General features: G+C 43.3%; 1 protein-coding gene and 1 pseudogene across 1 annotated transcript in view; both read right to left on the reverse strand.

The window, feature by feature from the left end:
- Positions 1 to 20,413, reverse strand: part of ZHX2 (zinc fingers and homeoboxes 2) — a 44,242-nt gene that overhangs the window by 22,984 nt on the left and 845 nt on the right. The window lies entirely within an intron of this gene.
- Positions 1 to 20,413, reverse strand: part of LOC148481662 (uncharacterized) — a 51,395-nt pseudogene that overhangs the window by 4,227 nt on the left and 26,755 nt on the right.

The following is a 20,413-nucleotide window of genomic DNA, read 5'->3' on the forward strand; positions in this document are numbered from 1 at the left end:
ATTGTTTTTATTGGTTTATATTTTAAATCAAACCCTGACAAACGAAGGTCGTTTTAGTACCAATATGGGAAATCCGGGCGGAAACTCAGGGCGGAGTAGTGTACAGACACCTTACAGAACACGGCAGCAGGGTTACGTAAGGCCTATATTATCAGACTACAATGGCCACTTAGCCTGCCTGCTTTTCCTGTCTATCCGCATCAGGGGTGCGCTCACTACCACCCATTTATACCCACAGGGGAATGAACCAATCTATCTCCCGGATGTTGTTTATAAGAAGGAGAAAGTACACTGCAGAAAGACTTCACACTTCTAAGTAATACCTGGCTACACTTTCCTAATGCAGAGTACATACTGGACGATATATCGTTTGTATAGCCAAAGAACACTATATCGTCCAATGCATTGGCTTGTGTGCACACGATAAATCCAAGTATATAACAATTACTGGAGATTTACCAAACCTAAACAGGTTAGGAGAAGGTATTTTACATTCGAGTTATCATTTATTTTGAATAATCTATAAAAATGACAGCTAGAAGCTGATTGGTTGCAGAAATGCGTCTTAGTCGCAAAGCGATGCGACGAGGTCTGTAAATAAACACCACGGATCATGGCGTGGAAAAAAGCCGCAGGCGCTGCATTGTGCGGATTCAGACTGTCGCACTTCAAATTAATCAGCGCAGCCTACTAGTGCATTTTCGGGCAAAAAAAAAAAAGCTCGGTGCAAGCACAGGGGCACAAGACCTAGTGCGCACAGAGGGGCTGTTTGGCGTGACTGTAGCACAAGTGTATGAGGCCACACCTGTACATTGCATGAATATTTAGAATAAAAAAAGCCTGTGTGACACGAGGGCACCTCAGTCCGTGACAGACACCTCATTTTCAACCTTCAAAGTCTCTCTTCCTATTTATCCCGCTAATCCAGACGCCTCGGCCTCCATGTTACCTACAGTTCTGTACACAAGGAGCACAACATTTGCTAAAGCAAATAATAAAAAAAAAAAATCCTTTAAATTATGTGCAACTCAATCTGAGACTTTAGGTAAGCGCCCCACCACCATTCTTTAAACACCGATTAGCATTTCAATTGGGCCAGACAGTGCGGCTATTTGCAGCCGTATTGTCAATTTAGACATGCGATCTAAACAGAATGTATGCAAGGGCCATTCCACTCATGACAAAGCACCACAGTGTACACCAAGGAACGGCGTCCCTCTGCACTACAATAGAAGTGCTTTGGTTGGAAGCCTGGAGCCAAGACTCTTCTGCCCCCCCCACTGTTTAAACTCAATGGATAGGAAAATATCCACACGGGATGTCTCTTTAGTGGAAATAAATATAGAAAATACTATTTTCTATAACTTTGCTGGTCCACAACTCAATAAAAAGTAAAGAGCAGCCACACTAAATGACTCTTTAGAATGAATATATGTGACGTTGAATTAGTGGGAGAGGAGCATACGCAGGACTCTAGCAATTGTCACAATTTGCGCAGTGATAAGTACGGGCCAAGGATGCTGTACGCATGTGTCTGAAATAATGGACAATGGGCCACTCCTACTATAGAGGCTTTTAATTAAACATTATACAGAAAAAAAGATTAACTGGTTTAAAAGCTACATGCACTACAGATGGATGAATATATATATATATATATATATATATATATATTTTTTTTTAATCTAGTTATGATTAGAGTTAAGAGCTCAAGTTCGTTATATGTAAAACTATACTCTAGAATGCGAAGAAGTGAGATTATTTTTTTTTTTTCTGGAATATTTGCATAATAGCAGTCTGGACTGGAAACAAGCTCTGGGAAGCATACACATCTTTGTAGGATTTTGCTGGTATATTTACTACAGGTTGTTTTTTTATTTAAAAGGTGCCAGATTCTCAGCGGTTTGATCCCTGGATCTTAAAAGGACATTAAAAATATACACATTAATTTTGTCCTTATAAATCCAGACCTCAAAGCTGACATTTAAGTAAAATATACCCCCTGATTTTGTGGGGAAGTGTACTAATTAATAGATCAAGCAACAATTTATTGGTTTTATTACAAGTTTTGCACTGGGAGTACTTCTGTTGATTGCTACTTATATTTGACTTAACCACAGCATATTAAGGAATGCAGCAATTACCACTCCTATTGACCAAAGAAAAAAAAAAAAAAAAAACGCACAAAAAATCATGCAGAAAAATAAGGTTTGATGTATAATATAATTGTTAAAATAATTAAAAAACAAAACAAAAAAAAACAAACAAAAAAAAACAAACAGCATTACAACCCCCCACAGTATGCCTGTACCCTGTATATAGCTGTTTGTTCTGGCTGAGATGTGCTAATTAGTCTTGTGACTCCATAATACTATAAAGATTGACTCACAAGCTGCTTGGTTCAACTCTGAAGAGCTAATTTTCAAAAAGAACCCCCCCCCCCCAACCACTGACGTCAAAGTTGCTCCAAAAGCTTATTCGCGGGGATATGCATCAAGCCATGGAGAGAGAGGAAATGGGAGTAGCTGGCCAAAGCAATCAGCTTCTAACGGTCATTTCTAGACTGTGCTAGATAAATGACAGAAGCCGATTGCTTGATTTGCATAACGTCTCTAAGTTATCTCTCTCCCAGGATTGAAACATCGCCCCCCTCTTATGAGACCGCTCGCAAGTGGGTCACAGCAGATTCAGGAGCGATGAAGGGTGTAAACCACAAGACTCGGTAGGTCTGCAGTAGTCGGATAAATGTAAAGCCGTAGGCCGGGTATACATTAGGCGACCTGCCAATACGACACCCGATGGTCTGATGAAACGATATATCGGGCTGGTCGGTACACATTTCCTTCACGGCCGACGAAACAACGCTGATGTCGATGCGTGGGAGAACGCATAACGCATACACACTAGACGATCCGGACGATACGTCGGTCCAATTTGACAGACATATCATCTGAGAAATAATGGGATTTTGGTACTTACTGGTAAATCCTTTTCTCTGATTCCACAGGGGACACTGGAGGTGCTTACGCTGGGGTATAGAGGCGTGGTTAGCTGGAGCTGGCACTAATTAATTCAAAAGTGTGAAGCTCCTCCCCCGCTATTCCCCACCAGCCCTCAGTTTAGAAAATGAAGACCGAGAGGAGATGGAGAACAATAGGAGTGAAAAGGAGAAATATCACACAACAAAACCATACAACATACGGAACTAACAGGCAGGCGAAGAGCGCTGAGGTGGGCGTCCAGTGTCCCCTGTGGAATCAGAGAAAAGGATTTACCGGTAAGTACCAAAATCCCATTTTCTCTTTCATCCACTAGGGGACACTGGAGGTGCTTACGCTGGGGACGTCCCAAAGTTTTCCCCACGGGCGGGGGCGCTCTGAGGGACCTGCAGAACAAGGCGGCCAAAACTTGTGAACCAATGACCGAGTGGCCGCATGGCACCATTGTAAAGTGGAGGCACCCGCACCCGCACCCACAGAATGTGTTGACCGACGATCATTACTGACATAACTTGACTGCGGAGAGCTCGAACCACATCCAGGTGAACACACACCCGAGTCCTCCACCAAAGAGGCACCACAAAAGGTTGGATTATGTGGGAAGCCGACCCCACCTCAGGGAGGAAAGCGGCTACCATCCTGAGTACCACCCTATCAGCATGAAACACAAGGTAAGGACGCTTATGGAACAGAGCCCTCCCATTTCTAAACTCTGCATGCCGAAGCCAAAGCCAAGAAAAACCCCAAGGAGCCATAGGTGGTACAAAAGGTGGCTGCCCCCGCAAGACCTCCTGAAGAAACGGCTGCATCTCAGAAATGAGGAGCAACTTATGGTGAAAGAAAATGAGAAGAGCAGAAACCTGCACTTTAGAAGATCCCAATCGCAGGCCAGAAACTGATCTGGCCTAGAGAAAAAAACAAAATAAAATAAATGTATTGCTGGAGCACAGCATATAGTGACCAGCTCCTAAGGCACATTTTCTAAACTGAGGGCTGGTGGGGAATAGAGGGGGAGGAGCTTCACACTTTTGAATTAATTAGTGCCAGCTCCAGCTAACCACGCCTCTATATCCCAGCGTAAGCACCTCCAGTGTCCCCTAGTGGATGAAAGAGAAAGTCTAGTTTTTTGCACAACTCTTTGTTTACCCAATGCAGAGACACTGGTTTCTCACGCGGAAATCCTCTACAGCGACATCTCACGAACATTGCTTCTGTACAAGGCACATGCCGGCCTCAAAAGCTCCATTGGTCACAAATAATATGAAACCGTGCAAATTAGAGATTCATGTTGCAAAGTATTGTACAGTTGGATTTGACAAGGAGTTTAACTATTAGATCAGAGGCTCCCAAACGCAGTCCTCAAGGAACCCCAACAGTTCTGGTTTTAGAGATATCTATGGTTGAGCACAGGTGGTTAAGTCAAATTGACTTTGGTACTAATTAAGTCACCTGTGGTCAAGCATGGATATTCTTTAAAGCAGGACTGTTAGGGTACCTTCAGTATAGAGTTTGTGAAACTGTATTATATACTATACAGCTGACTTAAGCAAACTTTGGATAACCATCAGTTGTAAAACTACAAGTCCCAGCCAATCAGCTAATGTGTCAGAAGTGGTGAATTTGCCAGCTATGGATGAGGCACCCAGTAAGACTTCCATGCCTAAATATGAACTGGGAAGCATAAGAAAGCAGGTGTAATACTGATCTATATACCGCAGATAACTAAGATATATACAATCAGCCAAACCTACCCGGCATGTGTGCGCGCAAAAAGTGGCCTCTACGGCTATAGGTTTTGGAAAAGGAAAAACATTTTATCGTGGATAGTGGATTTAGCAACTTCGATCGCATTCTTTATTCCGCTACTTCGCAAACTGTTGTGCCTCACGTCATTCGCGCTCAATCTAATCCATTCAGTCACCAAATGCAGTCTCGTGACCTTCAAATATCGCCACTTAGCGCCTAACAGGAGGCCTGCAAGATGCCTCAGCTTTGCATGTCAGAACGAAGCCAACCTAACCCGAGCCCTGACCCGCCTATTGCCACCACAGAACACGGCAGTGAAATCATCGCCATTGCCCCGGGCTGGATCTCCTGTCACAAGTGACTTAAGATGACCCCATCTGAAAGCATCCAATGCATTGTATTCAATGACAAAGATAAAAGCCACTACAAAAGCACGGGCAATACTGTTGGACTCAGGAATCATAGATCCAACAGTAACTGCACAGAATTGGGCAACATCATAGTTATAAACACAGAACGTTATTGAGAAAAATGTTATGCAATGTGCATTAAGTATATATTGAAAAGAACAAAAGCCTTACAAAAGGATAATGAAGAGCTGGAAGTGAACTGGGCGTACATAGAAAAAATAATGCGTAGCTCCGCACATATGTACAGTTGTACCAGTGCAATTGTGTGCACGTCTGGTTTACTACTAGTTAGCATCAGTGCACACTTGTATCTTTTGCGCCTGATACAAGGCAGGTGCATCCCCAAACAGGTGTTTTTTCGCCAACGTCCAATACCACACGCATTAAAATATGCCCACATGAGAACGCCACCAAATCAGCTAAGTTACCCCTCTTCAGTTGGAAGTGCAGATGCAATCAAATTCGTAGGATTCTGCAACACCTCACCTGAAAGCGCACAATACACAAAATATTCTCCATAAAACGGGCGTACATTCAAACTCTACAGGCACTGATGTGCTTACAGACCAGTTCAATACACATTCTTTACACACAGGCGCCTCAGGCAAAACAGGAAGCGGTCGTCTTCCTCAAGCCAAATGCATCTCAATGCATAAAAACAAATAAAATAAAAAATACAACACTACTACATAAGTACATGCAAACCTTAAGTTAAAAACACAAATAAGTACTGTCATTTGGAACAATGATTTTTTTTTTTCTTTTTTTTTTTTAAGTTAATTAGCGGTGTCTATGCTTTTTTAATTCTCAACACCACTGTATACGTTGTTGGCAGTAGGCGCTGCCTAAAATTAGCTGTTGTGGCCATTCAGCAAACTGAACGCCGACAGCATGATGAGGTCACGGAATGTTTTCAAGAAACATGGGCTGTTCACTCTCTCATTAACATCCATGAATATTCATAGCCGTGCCAAAGATTATCCACGGGGAATAAAAAAAATAAATAAAAAAAAATACACGCTGCCATAAAATCACAGTAAATGTAAATATATATATTAGTAGTGCATTATCTGATCACATATCAGTTTTAAAGGGCAGTATGGGTGACCGGTCCATTGCAATAGCTACCATGATTCTATTACAAATCTTCCTGCAAAATTTTGGCTAGATCTGTTATTTTGAAACGCAAGTTCTGAACTGTGGATTAGGTTTACGACTCTGTAAAAGCGTACCCATGGCAGATAATTATTTACCCGGCTCAAATAACAGTAGGTCAAAAAAAAAGAAAAAAGAAAAAACAAAACAAACAAAAAAAAAAGCAGCACAGCATTACCAGAGAATCACACACAAAATGGCTGCCGCACATAGTGCCTCCCTGATGTCACTGTATCCAAGGAAACAACCTACACTGTCATGAATTGTGGTTCAGGCCTCAAAATGGCCGCCAAACCACTTAAAATAAATAAATAATTCAAATGAAATAAGAGCCTTCTTTCTGCAACAAGAAAGTACAGAGGTGCTGAACATCACTTAAGGGTTAAAGAAACGTATGTGGTCATACAGACACCACTGTTACAAGTCACTATTTTGAGTCATATTTTTTGCAGGCACTAGTAAGACATGTACTAAATCTAACGAGAGAAAAAAAAAAAAAAAAAAACTGCATGTTCCAGGCAACACGAAAAAAACTAATTTACACCACAGGTTTTTAATCATTTTGTAAGCTAAAAATCTGGTTAAAGCAATGCTAAAAATAAAATAAAAAATAAAACAAAGTTAGAATAAAAAGCAGGCAGTCTCTCTAAAGATTAAGCGCATAAGATTCAGCCCAGTAAACTTGTGGTAGCAGCTCCGAGCCCTGCACAGGAAATCAGTTGACCATTGAACTGCGATTTCATGCAGTGGATGCCAGTAACATCCCACATGACAAATCCCTTCGCTGCCAGAGAAGACTGCATGACCATATGCTGCCGTTTCATTTAAGGCTGTGGAAAAATACTGATTAAACACTTTAAAAAAAAATATATATATATATATATAAATGGTTCTCTCTAACGCCTGCTCACTGCACAATTTTAACCTTTAATCTAAGGGCCACAACCAAGCAAAAAATAACCTTTGTAAATACTGACTTTAGGCTGGTTTCCCCCCCCTCTTCTTCAAGCTCTGACTTCACATTACCTGCGAGGGTTAATATGCATTGCAGCGACATCAGCTGCTATCATGACGACCCATGCAGAAAACAGCAGCCATTTTGTTTCCTCACAGTTTCGAACACAGAGGTTGGAAATAGAGGTCACTGCAATTTTTTTTTATGTTGTTGTATAGCAGGAAGAGGTGTTTTTTTATTTTATTTTTTTTACCTTTTATCCAGACAGCTTTTCTTCCTGCAATTTACGCCCAGCGAACACCATTGAAAATGGAGAGATAACCTGGCCCCAAAGGGCATGGTGCTAAGAGCTTGGTATATAATTTTTCAACTATCGCTGTCTCCCTTCATCAAATTAAAATAAAAAAGGAACACAAAAAAAAATATGCGCACAGAAATTCCCCCCGCGTTCCAGCGCACGCTTTATTGAAACAGACTAAAATTAAAACATGCTTACGCACCCATAAACTACCTTGCTAGGCCTGCTTTTAATGGTACATCAAGACGCTATACACACACATTGAGGCTGCACACAAGCATAGTGTTATGTGCAGTGTATGAGGAGCCGATGACTCATGAACATCTTGTGATGTCACCTCTGGCACCGGATCAGCGCATCTCACAGACAAGCAAAGCCAGGCTTGTTCTATATTGAGCAAAAATTGTCTTCACAGCACAGATGCAGCCCAGGGATCAGGCCAAGAATTCCAGTGAAGAAATGTACCATATAAACCGGCAGCATTCCCTCCAAACATCACACAGGCAAACTGAGTCACAGCCCCCACCACCTTGCTATTCCTTTATTACACTGTGCCTTGTGCACCCAGGCTCCTATATAGCGCCTTTATTTTTTCCGCCAACAGCCCCCACATTACACCGCCAAAAAACGGAAATCGCCATAATTATCTTCCCATCATGTAACCTCATAATAAAGCTAAATTAACAGGACAATTGGGAATAAGCCCCTAAGTTTGTTGCATCATACCCTGGCGGGGATGGGAGGGGTTGCACAATACACAGTGCATAAGGCACTATACCAGAGGTTCCTAAACTCCACCATTACAGTCCAGGATATCCATGCTTTAGTACCTCAGTCAATTTGATTTAACCATCTGCTTAAGTATGGACATCCTTAAAACCTGGACTTAATTGCGGGAGTTCAGTTGTTTGCGCGGGACGTCTAGCTAATGGGCGTCTATCAGAGCAATTCAATTGTTGCTTCCATCAGAAGCCCATTAGCAGCGGCAGACACTATTTCTCGCAGCCTCTGGAGAAAAAAAAAAAAAAAAAAAGAAGTGTGAAAAGTCCGTAGCTTGGGCACCCAAACCAGGATTTTAGACTGGTCCAGCCACTTCTCGTGGCTAGAACCGATGCTTTTGGGCACGTTAGATACTAATGGGCGCCTGATCGGAGCAATAACTGAATTGCTCCGATAGACGCCCGTTAGTTAGATGCCCGCTGCAAATATTCCCTTTTCTGTATTACGATAAAGTAAAGCTTGCAGACAATGGTGGCGATTGAAATGTTTGAGCCGGCTGCTGTCACTTCTGTGCGCATGACTAAGCCATTCAATTGCTGCTCCATTACGGTCGCAAACAGTCACCGGCATTTCTGCTCATCCCCTTCTGAGGAGGCGAGCAGAAATGTGTAAAAAGTCCATGGTTTGGGCACCCTAACCTGGACTTTAGACAGGTTTAGCCTTTTTACACGTCTAAACCCACTCTAATTGGGGCGCGACAAGCGCGATAATTCATGGACGCCCACAAACAATTGAATTGCAACAATGAGCGCCTATTAATTACCACTATTAAAAAACAAAAACAATTGAATCACCCCAATATGTACTTAGTATAGTGAAATATTTTTATATATTTCAAAACCATGCAATATGTATAAGGGTGTTGCCGAGTTTCAACAACTATGTTTCAATCTGTGAAAACTTTTAAGTTAGATAATAAAACTCAATTAATCTAAAGCTATATTTCATTAAAAAAATTGCATAGTAAAGTGACCCTGAAATTTCGGTACATTGAATGTAAAGGACCAAAATAATTACTGCCTTAAAGCAAAAAAATAGCTGTACCATTGTTTTCATACATTTCTTATATTCAGTTCAAATAAACAGGATACTCAATATAAACCTGTTTCTTACATCCAGATCTGAGTCTTTGTAGGTTGGGCCTTTGATCACAGGTCCTCAGAACTCCCCTCTCTACAGATGTCGGCTTTGTATTGATTGAATACATTTTTCTTACAATGTGGAGCAGTGGTTATCCCATTTCTTCTCCCTCAGCCTGAATGGCTTTTTACTGTGTTTTAAGGGCTCCTCCAGATGATTATAGGGTCTATTTATTAAGCCTTGGATGAAGATAAAGTGAAAGGAGATAGAGTCCCAACCAATCAGCTCCTACAGGTGCTTACACACGTAACGATTTGTGTATGCAACGATTTTCGTTAACGATTTCCCTTCAGATTTTCCCTTGAAAAAAAATGAACGATTTTGTCGACAATTTCATGAACGATATTGCTAGCATGCATACAGTGAATTGCCATCGTTCGTTGGTTCTGTAAAGTATGAACGATTTCACTAACGAAATTGTCATCATGTAGGACAGACAAAAAGGACGATGAACGGCAACTACCAATGGGAGCGCGCATTGGTAGTTGTCGTTCATTGTTTTGGGCCAGAAACTGAACGATTTGGAACGAGTTGTCGTGAACGACAAATCATTCAAAAAATCGTTACGTGTGTACGCACCTTAACTGTCATTTTTCAAACAGATGGAAGTTAGGAGCTGATTAGTTGGGACTTTATCTCCATTCAAGTCTTAGTAACTAGACCACTATGTTCACGAAGTACTAAGGTCGCTTACCAAAGGAAAGAGAACACTACGTCACATGTAAAATACAGTCAGGCAGGGCTTTACCGATCTCCGTGCCACCAATATGAATACAAATGATACAATGGAGCAATTCTGATCCCAAAAACACACTGCAGTTCACTCAACATTAAAATGGACCTCTCGGCCACACAGGCGAGGAATTTATTTAGTGGACTGAGGGGCCCGATTCAGACCCGCTCGCGAGCGCTATATGCTCGCAAGTGGGTCGATGGTGGCCCAGTGCGCATGCACATGACGGAGCTGGGTCCGTCGTGCGCATGAATCGGATAACGACGGGCAATCCGTCGCTCCGGGTCTCGTACCAAAGGGGGCGTGCTGTCGATATTGAGTGACAGCACGCCCCCTTTGGTGGGCGGGCCGGGGGAGTGGCTGCCCAAACGGAGGCGTTCCCATGTGAACACCTCCGTCTGGGGGCGGCCCCACTGATATCATGAATGATGTCAGTGGGAGAGATTTCGGCTCTGTGAGAGCCGAAATCTCTCTGGGGCTTGCGGAAACGAGACCTTACCACAAGAGTCTCGTCACAAGCCCGATGGTCTTGACCATCGCGACCATCTTCCTGGCCGCTCACTATAGCTGTGGGTGGTTACCCACAGCTATGCGAGCGGCCCGGAGACCGCTCTAAAAAACAAGACGGCCTGCCCTGATTCAGAGCGAGCGCTCTGTCAGAGCGTCCGGCTCTGAATCAGGCCCTGAATATTTAGTAGAATTCTCTGGATATCATCATGAATAGTCAAGGCCCCTTGGATTACTAGGAAATACCTCAGGGATACCTAGGAGATGGCACTAGGCATATAAATGGACAAAGGGCCTATCAATTTACCACACATGCCAATCAAAGGCTTTTTTTTTTCTTAAACATGTAATACTTGGTACACCACTTATGCAGGGTGTTTATTTTTTTATTTATTTTTACCATACAGTAACACGGTTAAGAATAATTTACATTTATTTATAAACACTGAGTTGGGGCCCGATTTGACCATTTTTGCCCTCTAGGGTACGAACTGTGAAAATCTACCATAGCCCCTAAGGCAGGGGTCTTCAACCTTGGCTCTCCAGCTGCTGTGGGACTACAACATCCCAGCATGCACTGCCATAGTTCTAGCATGCTATTATATCACAAAGGTGTCAGTGCATGCTGGGATGTGTAGTTCCACAGCAGCTGGAGGGCCAAGGTTGTAGACCTCTGCCCTAAGGAAAGGTGCTCAGACCATTAATGGGTTAAGTGGACCCCTAATATAACTAGCGCACTAAAGGTGCGTACACACTAGGCGATCAGGAAAGACAGTACGATTACGACATCGTAATCGTACCATCGTCCCTGATCCCCTGTAGTGTCTGCACAGTACGATCAGTCGTTCAGTGCAGGCACTGTCCATCATTCCTGAACATGCCAATCTGTCGTTATCGGCAGACTGTGCTGCGTGTTCAGGCGATGGACAATGTCGGAAACGACCAGCGGGAGTGCGCATTGCTGGTAGTTTCCGACATAAAAGTGCACGATTTGTGCACGATTACTGAGCGACTGCACGATTACGATGTCGTAATCGTGCGGTCGCTCAGTAATATCGCCCAGTGTGTACCCACCATTACACACACAGAAAAAAATAAAAGACCAAAGAGTTGGAGACCGTAACTACGCACAACCAAAAACAACACCACTACACATATCCTCCACCCCCCTCCCCCACAAACCACCTCTTCTGTCCTTTCCAATCTTCTACCACAGCCAATAGCAATTACATTTGCAGACGGACTACATTATTTCCCCCAGACTACGAAGCCTATTGACAATTCGTGCAGGCTTGGGAACTAGTTTTGTCAATTTTGAAAGAGAAATATTGATATAGCAAAAAAATAACAAAACTGAGTTAATGAGATCTTCTATGAAGTGTTAATTTTATACATTTTACCAGCGTTTTAGAAAAGACACAAAAGGAATAGGAAAGGGTATGACCCTAGAAACCTTTGTTTTTAGAGTCACCTCACCTACTTGCGGAGGCCGTCCATTTTCAGAAACGCGTCTTGCTCTAATCACGCGAGGCCAAACGCGCTATGGAAGCCTGCTGAGAGCTCACTAGCATTAAGAAACTGTAATGCAAGGCTGTGGGGTACATACCTAAAGCCTAAACTAGGCCTCTGTAAGAAAATACCATGAGCTTAATGGCCAAGAACACCCCAGTGCTAAGTCTTTACTTTAAGCAATTAATCTGTCAGAAATCTCATTACACAGGTAAAAATAGCATTTCCTGCCCTCATCACCCTAGATCGCATATACGAGCGATCACTAATGCCAATGCAGGCAATGGAGGCAATTAAGTCGATTGAAGACCTTGGCGATAAATCTGCAGCAATGTGCGACAAAAGGCGTTGGTCACACTACAATAAATTAAAAATTCAGTGTAAGACTACTGTTGCTGCAGTGACTCTGGGCTTACATGTATATGTATGCAATAGGGGTGGGGGGGTGGGGGGAGGGTAAATACAAATGTTTCCCATGTTTTATGCACTTGTAGAAATAAATATTTTTGCAGTGGTAACTCGTTAATGTAGGCCACATTCTATTCTAAAAACCGATGGTGCAACTACAGTAAATAGGTGTGAATGAGCCCACTAGTACCTCTAAATTTACAAACTCACTAGTGCTCATACGGGGGTGGGGATTCCATTGCAGACATAAACACAATGTTCTGTTCCGGGTCGGTGCATAGCGACCCCCAGAGAGGTGCGAGGGAACACTTGCGTGGTCAGCACTACCGGAAATGGCGAAAAAGTGTGCAGTCGCCACTTCCCGCTGAACTGAATTTCCCCCCCATATCGCTCAAAATACTGTTAATAAATTGACGTGACTTCGCAATGCTTTTTCTGCCTCACAGCAGCGATTAATCTCGGAATAAACTGAGCGCAACATTTTCTATCCATTATTGCTTCTATGTGAAGGGGGAATAAGGCTTACCCATTTATTCAATATTTCGGCCTGGAGTGTCCTGCGCACTAAGGGGCATATGTATCAAAGCTTGATGTGAGATAAAATCGTGAAATATATATCACCAACCAATCAGCTCCAAACTATCATTTCTTAAACACAGCCTGCAAAATGTAAAAGTTAGAAGCTGATTGGTTGGTCGATCTATATCTCACATCAAGCTTTGATACATATGCCCCTATTACTGCTAGGGCACTTCTACAGAGATGTGCCTGTGTGACCCCACCTGGAAACTTGATTTTAGACGGTAGAAAGTTACGTTTGCAGATGAGTTCCGGTTTCTAAAAATATGACAAAATTAACTGTTTTAAAACTTCTAAAAAAATGAGACACTGCAAATTGCAAGGAACGCAGAACCGGCACAAATCCTCCTCAACGGGACAAATACCTAGACCAGGCCAGGCCAACCTGTGGCTCTCCAGCTGTTGAGAAACTACAAGTCCCAGCATGCCTTGCCACAGTTTTGCTGTTAGGAAATACTAAAACAGTAGCAGGGAATGATGAGACTTGTAGTTTCACAGCAGCTGGAGAGCTACAGGTTGGCCAGGCCTGACCTAGACAGTCTTGAGAAACCACTTCTAGGGCAACCACAGGTGTCTGTGGCCAGTTACTCCATGTACCTTCCCGAAGCTTTTGGCACAATCTGTACCTTCTCCTGTGTATGACATCCCCCTTCACGATATCTATTTTCTATTAAATAGGAGAGGAACCTAGTTGCTCGTAGGCTGCAACCCTATCGTATAAACCCCCATTGGATTTGCGTAATTTCAACTATCCCTCACAAAGAGGAATCAGCAGGTCCTATTCACCACCCCAGCTTCCAGTGAAACAGCAAGTAGAACATGCCCCTCGCTGTGAAGGGGTTAATACAATTTGTATTTTATTCATTAAACGTTCCCTTTCCTCCACTTTTCTACTAAATCACCCCTTATGTACAAACACCCTGCAAAATAGACAATCACTGTACACAGCACTCAAACGTTACTGTGCAAATTGCTTTTCATAAAAATCACTCACAGCGAGTGACGGGGAGAATTGTTTAACAGATTACAGGATCAGGCCTCTTGCAATACCCAGTTGACATAAGAATAAACACAGACTTCAGATACAATCTACACATATCAACAATCACAACTGCTGATTTTCATTCTGAATTTCTGCAGATCGGAGACAAGAAGCTGAGTGTCACTTATCAGAGCTGAATAAAACTGTATGTTAGGTTAATTATATACGACCAAATTTAACTGACTCGATAATAAAACGATGATCTGTCAGACTGTAGGTCCAACCCTCCTCTGAAAGCACAAGTCAGCCGCAGGTAAATCCAGGAGTGACTGGCGGCATGGCCCTCGCAGCTGGATTCAGTCTATTTCTGCCACCGACGTTTGACCAAACTGGAGAGTGGTCTTGTCCTTTGGACTAGGTAGCTGTTCAAGTCCGTTATCCAGCGCTAGACACATAAGCCAGCGTTCCGCTGTGCAAGGTTCTTAAGAGACTCATTGGGGGCGATTCAATTCAGCGAGTGTTGTAGAGCGCCAGGAAGGAGCTCCTGGAGCTATTCAATTCACCGCAATGTTTTCTCCGACTGAAGTGCCGGCCGACAGGTTGTTAACGCCGCGTTAGGCCGGGAGACAGCCTCGTGGCCGGCACTGATTAGATTCCTCTTTGCACCCTCAGGATGGTGCGAGAAGAAATCATTAGTTGGATTATACAGTGCGCTGAATTGAATCGCCCCCATTGGATCTGCAAACACACCAACCCCAAGTCAACAAAACAGAGACAAGACATCAAGCTGAGGTTTTATACATGCAATATTTAAACATAGGGTAGCACCCTGAATCAAAACAGGACTGAGGCCATAGCACACGATACGACTCTATAGTTTTGCAGGCCTCACAGGAAAGAATTGAACACAAAATTTTCAGATTTAAAAAAAAAAAGTCTAAAAGATTGCACAAAAGAATAAGTTCTGCAACAGCCTAAAACATAGCCCAAGATTCAGACCTTCCTCGCTGAGATAAAATACAGCTAAGCCAATGGCACGTTAGGCATCTAAAATACACAGCAAATATTATCGGTTTACAACCATGCATGTCTCCAGAATGCCAAAACTGGTCACAGTAATGTGACAAAACTGGCCAGTAATTGGTACACTGACTAGGCCAACAGCTAAAGTTAATCTGTTTATCAGACCTAAGTGGGCAACATACAGGCACCTGATTGGGTAGTCTGAAACCTTTATCCAATCAGATTCAGCTATTCAGACAATAGTTCTGGCTTATCGTACCTTCACATTTATCGAGATACAGCTTTCTGGAAGTGGTAAGGGGGAGGAGTTGCCGCAATTTCGGCACGGCAGGATTCCACCTGGATGGGGGGTAGGATAGGAAATGTCTAACTCCTTTACATATCATCTATAATACCTTCAATGAAATAAAAAGCTACTGCAAGATAAGCAAAATAGGTTATTTTTTTAAAGCTTCTTGGGAAGAGCCGAAGGGTTATATGCAAATAACGGCTGTCATTTGGCTGTCAGCAAATATGACGGCGCAAAACCCGCTGATGACACAGGACCAGAGCATTGGAAATAGTAGGACAGAGATAAAATACTACAGAACTCAATGAGAATACAAAACAAGGCCTAATACCTGGCTTTGCCATGGTAAATAATTAGCTTGGAGGCTTATTTGGTCAGACAGCTGACCTCATTACGTCACTAGTAAACGCTGCTTAGGCCGGTGTTGGGCTGTGAGCGGACCTAGGACCGCATGTGACCCTCCAAGCCCTAAGGGCTTTTTTTTTCTTTTTAAATCACTAGAGCATCACATCAATTTACAAATATTTAAAACATAATGTATCAAAATATATAATAGCGAAATAGGGAAAATTAGCATGTTCGTAATTGCATACAAAATTATACAATAATGTACATTAATGTGGTCATACATATGGCTAATACACCCAGAACCAATGAGTAACCATTGAGTAAATATCAAATACAATAACATCTTTTAAGGCAATATGCCAATAGGGCCCTTATTGGGGTAAAGGCTTATTTAAAATGGCTATTGCAATGTCATTACAGATAGGAGGCTTTTACATTTAGTGTATCGTTTTATCAGAGTATGAGGGTTCAATGTGGCCCCATTGAAGGGTATACGTTACTTATGTGTCCCGTGAAGTATATACGATTGACTAAAACTGGCTTAGGCCATACCACAGAATGAAAGGGCTGCCCTAGTACTGAAGAAAGTTTCTTTGTAAGTGGAGTGGTTTGGAGAGCGTAAAGCTGGGACCACACTAGGTCGGCCTTTCGGCAGACCCGCCAAGCTGATAAGTGAAAACACACTTATCCAATCGTCTGCCTGATGTGCCGGGCTTGACAGCTCAACTGGGTGGGCATTTAAATTGCCCGTCCAGTTGAGCTGTCAATCAACGCCGGGTTCCTGCAGCATGTGTACGAACGATTGGCGGGTCGCCCATACACAATAGCAGATAATCGATATATCTTTCAGATATATCGGCTACCTGCTGCGCAGCAAATCAGATGTCTGTGAATTACATCGTACACAGATATATCCGCTGTACACACCCGGCGATGAATTATAAATATTATCACCCGTTCAATGGAACGGGCGATAGCTCCATCAGTGTAGCTTTCCTGCTAGGCTGTTTCAGCTGGGCGCCGCGCCCTGCCCTATTTCTAAAGGGCAGAAAGCACCCTGCCCTCCGGAGGGCGCTTCCTGCCTTTTAGAAATAGGGCAGGGGGCGGCGCACCACTAAAACAGCCTAGCAGGTTCTGTCCTCTCCTGCGGGTGGGGAAAACGGCGGTGCAGCGTTCACGGCCGGTGAATGGATGCAAGGCGCATGTGCCCCGGCATCCATTCACAGTGACCGCAGCGCTTGGGGGCGTGCCCGGCTTGTCCCGAAGTGCCAGGCACACCCCCAAGAATGACAAAAAGGGGGACGAGTCAAAGACACGCCCCCTTTTCGGACGCGCACCCACGCTGCACGCAAAAGTGCCCTTTCTCTATGTCCGGCGCCACCTAGAGTGAGCACTATCAGTGTGTACCAAGCTTTAGACACAGCCATCAGATGTGCAGCTATTAAGTCTGGACTTTCAAAACGCAACCTATCTTTGGGACACAAAATAATAATAATAATAATATTATTATTATTATTATTAATAGTGGAGCAACAAGTCTTCCAAGCATATCCATCACCTACACACAGTGGAGGAATCAATACACTAGTGACATCTAGGGAGGCACGAGGCACTGTGTGCAATATCACCAGTCCCTAGAAAGCAGACAAGAGGAATATTAGTTAAGCCCACAAGATGGCCGCCTCTGCTACACAGGCAGCGTTACAGCTGAACAGGATCACCCGCAGGCGACCCGACACCCCTGTTTAACAACTGCTGCTGGTGTTACAACCACTCGCTCCATCTTCATCAACATTTCAATCTGAAAGACCCTCCTCCTCCCACAACAAACCACAAATACAGATTCAAAGAGAACTCATGAAATCTAAAAACAGCAGCGGCTGTTTTGCAACAAAATTCAAAGTCTGACTGTATTCTTCTTCTGGAGTCATCACAGTTAGACGCAACCAGAACGTTTTCTTTTTTCCTTCAATATTAATCGCCAGAGACCAGGAGATTTGAATTAAATATACAGAGCAGCATGTTCAATTAAGCACAAGGGCCCACGCAAGCCTCATGTGACGCCTTTCCTGGAGATATTATGGTACCAAAACCATTGAGCTCGATTCAATTCAACCCAAATTGAATAGCACCGAAAAAAAGCTAATAAATTCAGTGCGCTGTTTTGTCGGAGAATGACGGTTCTCACGCCTTAAATATGTCGTTTAGCTGCAAGAACCGGCATTCTCCGACTAAACTGACCGGCGCGATGCGGTTTATGCGGCGCCAAGGGAAGAAAACAGCATTGTGCCCATTTATGTCGGATTTCTGCTCACACCCCAGTCGCGCTTAACAGCGCACTGAATTTAATAGCTCCAGGAGCTCCTTCCCGGCGCTATTCAATTTGCGTTGAATTGAATCGAGCCCTTTGTTTGTTTTTTTGCTTGCATCAGCGAAACTTACCATAAAATATGGAAATGCCTGCTCCTTTACAACACGTGAGGCTTCTATGGGAAAATTGGGGTAAATTAGATCTGCCCTTTAAAGTTATAACCTATATGGAGTCGTCCAAATGTAAGCAATACTCCAAAGTCATTCAGTATACACATAGGCAGGACAATTTAACCAGAAAGAGGAGTTTTTAACATCAGTTAAACAACACAGTTGTTGCAAAAATAGGCATGCTCAAGATGTCAGCCACCGGTATAAACATCCCAACTACGTTCTCATAAGCAAGCGTACGATCTTAACCTGACAATTTAGATATTCCATTTTGGACATGGGCCACTGACCTCTTATAATATGCAGACAAGTACACCTTAAGTTGCCCATCCACTAGGCGATTATACCTAGCGATGGAGCGATAAGGACGGTCGTTATCGCTCCATCGCTTGGTAATCGGACAGTAAAAGGTTAAAAACGACCAGCGATGCGCGCGCCCTCTGGTCGTTTTTAACATCAATCATCGCCCGAACATGCCGGTCAACCTGACGACCGCCGTCAGGTTGCCATGTTCAGGGACAATTGATCTGCATACACTGAACGTCTGAACATTCAGTGTATGCAGTTCACCAGGCGGGAGACGACGGTGTCGTAACCGTTCCGTCGTCCCCCGCACCGTTAAATGGATGGGCAGCATTAGGCCGGCCATACACGGTGCGATGAGGCGACGGGGGATCCGACGTCCGACATATCGGGCGGTCCGCACACACAGCACTATCTGGTGGCCGACCGCCCGATATGCCGGCTCCCTCACCCGCATAGCAATACATGGGATCATACATCGCATCCCCCGATGGCATGATTCTGCAGTGCGATCTCAAACGTTGCGACGTACGTCCCCATCAGGAGCGTGCTTTGTATGAAATCAGGCCCATACACGGTGTGACATCGCACCAATCCATCGGATCAGCTACTTTATCGCACCGTGTATGGGCCCCCTCACTCCTTATAATACATAAATCTCCTTAATGAACTGTAAAGTTATGACAACAGAACTACCCAATTGTAAACTACGACATCAGAACTAATCCATTGTAAATGACATTAGAACTCCCCATTAATATAGATAAAGAAGTATATTATTATCTTTTATTGATAAAGGCGACACAAGGATTCCATAGTGGCGTACAAAGATATTACGACAACAGGATGCATAAGTACAAACAGAATATATTAGCAGCACATCTGTATAATTGCAGTATATAAAATGCCTGTGTATAGACAATTAATGAGGCTAGGATCTACACACCAACAAACAAAAGGCACCAGGAAATACTTGAGGACAACCCCCCCATAAGGCTTTGAAGTAAACTAATCAGGTGGAGCTTTCCCTCACAGCAAATCACAACCGCACTTCCTAAAAGCAACTTTATCCTCATAGCACAAAAAATGAATTCACTCAAAAAAAAAAATCTCATTCATTCAAAAATCAAAACACATTTAACCCTTGTGCGCCCAGCATGAACCCAGTGCTGATCAAACAGGTTTGGGTAGGGAGGGGGGACACACACAATAGGACTGCAAGTGGGCTGGATGTTCAGAGAGAGCGAAAAAAAGAAAGAGAGCGCGGCTGGTGCTTCCAGGAAGAGCTGGCAGTTGTTTGATTGTAATTTATATGAGATTAGTGGGGGGAAAACACACTATGGAGCAAGTTACAGATCTTGCCTGAAAGTTTTCTGTAGCACTTTCTGTGGTGGATGAGAACAGGATAATCAGATTTTGCAGGGGGCGGGGGTTTACTTCAATTATTTGTATTGTTTTTTTTAGGAATCATTAAGGGTCAGGAAAGAGTGCTGTAGGGTGTGTGTATGGTGTTTAGTCTATTGAGAAGTAGATTGATTTAATAAAGTTGATTCAAGTATTTAGAACTAGCCAGCACTTTAAGCTTTACACTTGGTGCTTGTCATATAAACATACATGGTGTGTGTATATATATATATATATATATATATATATATATATATAGGCAGGTGAGTGGGCAGTGCTAGGAGCCCCATGTGAGGGCTTCTGCTAGCCAGTGGCCATGGTGTTGTGCTCAGCCACCATCTCTCCTCAGTCAGGGGGGGGGGGA

Source organism: Taudactylus pleione, unplaced genomic scaffold (genome assembly GCF_031769625.1).
Source record: "Taudactylus pleione unplaced genomic scaffold, aTauple2 ptg000571l, whole genome shotgun sequence".
Taxonomy (NCBI): Eukaryota; Metazoa; Chordata; class Amphibia; order Anura; family Myobatrachidae; genus Taudactylus; species Taudactylus pleione.